Source organism: Neovison vison, chromosome 6 (assembly GCF_020171115.1).
Source record: "Neovison vison isolate M4711 chromosome 6, ASM_NN_V1, whole genome shotgun sequence".
NCBI classification, from domain to species: domain Eukaryota; kingdom Metazoa; phylum Chordata; class Mammalia; order Carnivora; family Mustelidae; genus Neogale; species Neogale vison.
Window position 1 is genome coordinate 78,580,582 of NC_058096.1, and position 3,874 is coordinate 78,584,455.

Sequence of the window (3,874 nt, forward strand, 5' to 3'; positions counted from 1 at the left end):
AATAGTGGCAGAGAATGGCTGTCCAGTGCCCAGGACTTTTTGTTCACCTGATGACCACTACTGATAATTTACCCTGAATAAAACTGTAAAAGGGATGGAGTGGTTTCCATCATCTTTCGGTCTCAAGGTGCCTTCTCAGACTGGAGGACTGACCCTCTTCTACCTTCTGACAGTCTCTCATGTATGTTTTGGAATAGAAAATACATTTCTTGTCAGCTGATCTATTTTACTGTACGAAACTAAACAACTTACTTGAATCATTTTCTCAAGAGGTGAAACAAAATGCAGTTTTATCTTCAATCCACAGAAAGCTGAAATATTATAATTTTAAGAGCCTATTTTTAGAATAATTTTATGCCATGCAAAGTTGAAGTCCCAGTTGGATCTCTAGCTTCCCGTTATGCACTTATATTTTTTATACGCTTGGTGATTTGGCCATTGATGTTAAATTATAATTAGCACAAGTAGGACTCTTGCTTTAGCGATATAATTATAAAAGACAAAGCAAAACACCAACAGCCTGTAAAACACATCAGTACTGAATATTTATCTTACTGGTATTTGTTGGGTTCCCATCTCCTCTTCTCACTATTCTTAGACAGTGTGTGGTAGATTGGATAATTGTCCTCAGAGATACCCAGGTCTCAATCCCTGGAACCTCTGAATGCTATTTTATATGGCAAAAGCAATCGTGTGCATGTGATTAAGTTAAGGATTGTAAAATGGGGAGATTATCCTGTATTATTTGGTGGGGGCCCTCTAAATGTAATTACGAGTATACTTATAAGAGAGGGGGAGAGATTTGACTATAGGAGGAGGAGGAAATCTGAGCACTAAAGCACCATGTTAGGCAGCTGGCTTTGATCTGTAAGAGAAGAAAGAGGTTATTTTTATCCACCAAGTGTGGTAATTTTTAGAGGAGCCATAGGAAACTAATACAGATGGGGTTCAGGAGTGGAAGAAGTTCTAAGTGGACCTAGTTCTAAGCTCATCGCTATGTCGCCTTGTCCTATCTACAGTTCAGTAATGATTTACATGACCCCATCAGAAGTGAAAGTCAGTATTCACCAGGAATGCTGGGAGGAGACCTGAGAACGCTCCCTCCTGCTAGACTGAATCTTAGAGGAAGTGAGACCCGGGAAAGCTGAAGCCACTTACTATTCACAGTGGGAAACCTTAATAAGTACAAGGCAAACTGAAACCTGGGGAAGATAAGGCAGTGGTGAGAGCAAAGAGAAAAGTAGAGGAGAGTGAAGGAGCAGGGCAGAAGGGGGAGGAGAGAGAGAGAGAGCGAGCGAGAGAAACAACAGAACTGGGAGATAGAGTAAAATTAGCCTGATGCCTTCCTGGGTCTGTACACATCTGTAACACTGAGAATCAGAGTGAGAGAGAGAGTGAGACCTCATACCTTTCGCTTAAGTGAGTGAATTAGCCTTCTTCAGCCAGTCTGGGCTCAATTTTCTGCCATTTGGAAGTGAAAGTGCTTCTTTTGATATATGTTTTAGGTTTGAGTTTGAGGTTTTTGTTTTTGTTTTGTTTTCTTAATTAAAAAAGGCAGTACAACTGTAGGACAGGTAAGGTGTACTTCACTACGTAAATACAATTAGGGGCCACACCAATAAGCACACCTTATGTATTTGAGATTATAAGCCATAAATATTAGAGGCAGCCAAATAACCCTGAGGGAGAGAGCCAGGAAGATCAATCCTAGGGGAGGGAACTCATGCACTTGGTAGAATTTCAACTCTATTTAGTGAGGGACCCTTTTATCAGATTCTTCCGTGGGTTTCTCCTACCCACAGTAGGAGATACATTATTGAGTTAACTCCAAGTCATTTTTTTTTCGTATGAATAAAATACTTTTTTAATCACCCCCCCTTTTTTTTTCTGATATTAAATACCTGCCTAGGAATTCATTTTGATACTGCTTATTCAGTCACAGAGTAGATAAAGATCTCTTGTTTTGCCCCATTTACCTCCATATCATACAGCCTTTTTCCTGCCACACAAAGAACAAATACTGCTTTAAAAAAATTGAAAGTCCACTAGTTGATGTACACTTTGAAGTTCTAGGTTAGATAAGGACTCTTTACTGTTTCTAACACAGTCTCTAGTTATATAACCAAAGTTGACATCCATGATGACGGACCCTGAATCACTGAGTATTGAATCATCAGAAATAAAATTACTTGCTCTACACAGTGTATTAACGTTGCTTTAAAAACAAAACAAAACAAAACAAAACAACCAGGGAACGATGCCTGCAAGCAGGTACAACAAACACAGTACTAAAGGATGAATAGTAAATTCTATCCTTCTCCCCAGTACCCGTGGGGGAAAGACCATTTTTACTCCTTAAGCTCTTTAGGTATTTATCCCAATATTCAGCAATGTTTATAGTGCTGATTTTTCAACTGTTTGCTTTATATATTGGCTTCTTTTAGGTATTGAACATTTACCTTTCTTAATACCACCCCATCCCATTTTCCTTCCCTTATTCTCAACAAACTAATTATACCATATTTTTAAGTAATTTCCTAATCTATCTTTATTATGTGTATGCAATTATTCCCTGTGTTTCCAAACCTATCTTGTAAAAATTTTCTCACTGGAATTAATAAGACATTTTTTTCTGTGTAAATTTCTATGTATTTATGGAAAACTATTTCTCCTAACTTTTCCAATGTATATGCCAAAGAGTAGTACTTTTTCCAAATATTTACTCAACAGAAAACACCATGTTGGTGCTATTGATGTTTCATATGCATTATCTTTGGCATTCCTCTACCCTGAAATTAGACTGACGCCTTCCTGGGTCTGTACACATCTGTAACACTGAGACTTTATTTACCATTCTCCTGTGTTAGAACACCTCCTTCCTGGATTCTGTGTTTTCCCCTACCCTCGAATGAAAATTTAGCTGGGCATAGAATTTAAGATCAAAAACCATTTTCCTTCAGAATTTTATGATATTGTTTCTCCTTCTTTGAACAATTAGTGCTGCTACTGACAGCAGTGAAGTTCTAGTTTAACCTCTCTGCGCGTGTTCTTTTCCGCACCTCTGGAAGCTCTTAGGAACTTCTCTTTTAACTTTGTTTTCTAATTTTTTCCCTAAGGTTTTATAAGAATGTGCCTTGATTTTTCTTTTTTTTTTTTTCAGGACCTGACTCCGTAGTCTCTTTTATTCTAAAAGAGACCTCATTTTGGAGCCAAATATTCTCTTCTCTTTTTTCTCCCATTTCATAATTGTCTCCCCCTGCCCTGCCCATCCAGAGGATGTTTCTTTTAATCTTTTAAAACCCGTATTGGAATTTTTAATGTAGAATTGTTATATTATCATTGAATATTTTTATTTTATGTATACTTTATTCTTTTTGTGTAGTACATCTCTTTTTGGTAGAATATTTGGTAGAATATCTCCTCTTACTGAAGATGCTGAAGTTTGGGGGTTTTCTTTAGTATTTTTTATTTCTTCACTATCTTTGTCCTTTTTTATGTCTGCTTTGATCCATTCCTTTCCAACTGAAGGCATTCTGCAAGTGGCTGGAGACCCTTGACTATATATTCAGATTTGAAATTGAAAAATATTTGCATTTAGAAATCTTTACTTAGGAAAAGAATAGGGTTGAAAGAAGAACCTTTTGGACTCAAGACAGGAATCAGTGAATCATATGCTTAGAGAGTGGGATGGGGGTATGAGAGAAGGGATGAGGGCACATATGCTTCCTGCAGATGTGCTTGTGAAGACATTGAAGTTCCTTCCTTTGATATGTCCTTTCTTAACTAATCATCATGGTTTGGACCTGATGTCACCATTCTGTTTAATCTGTAGTCGCCTGGCTCAAAGTTTCAGAGCTGGTGGATGGCAGGGAGG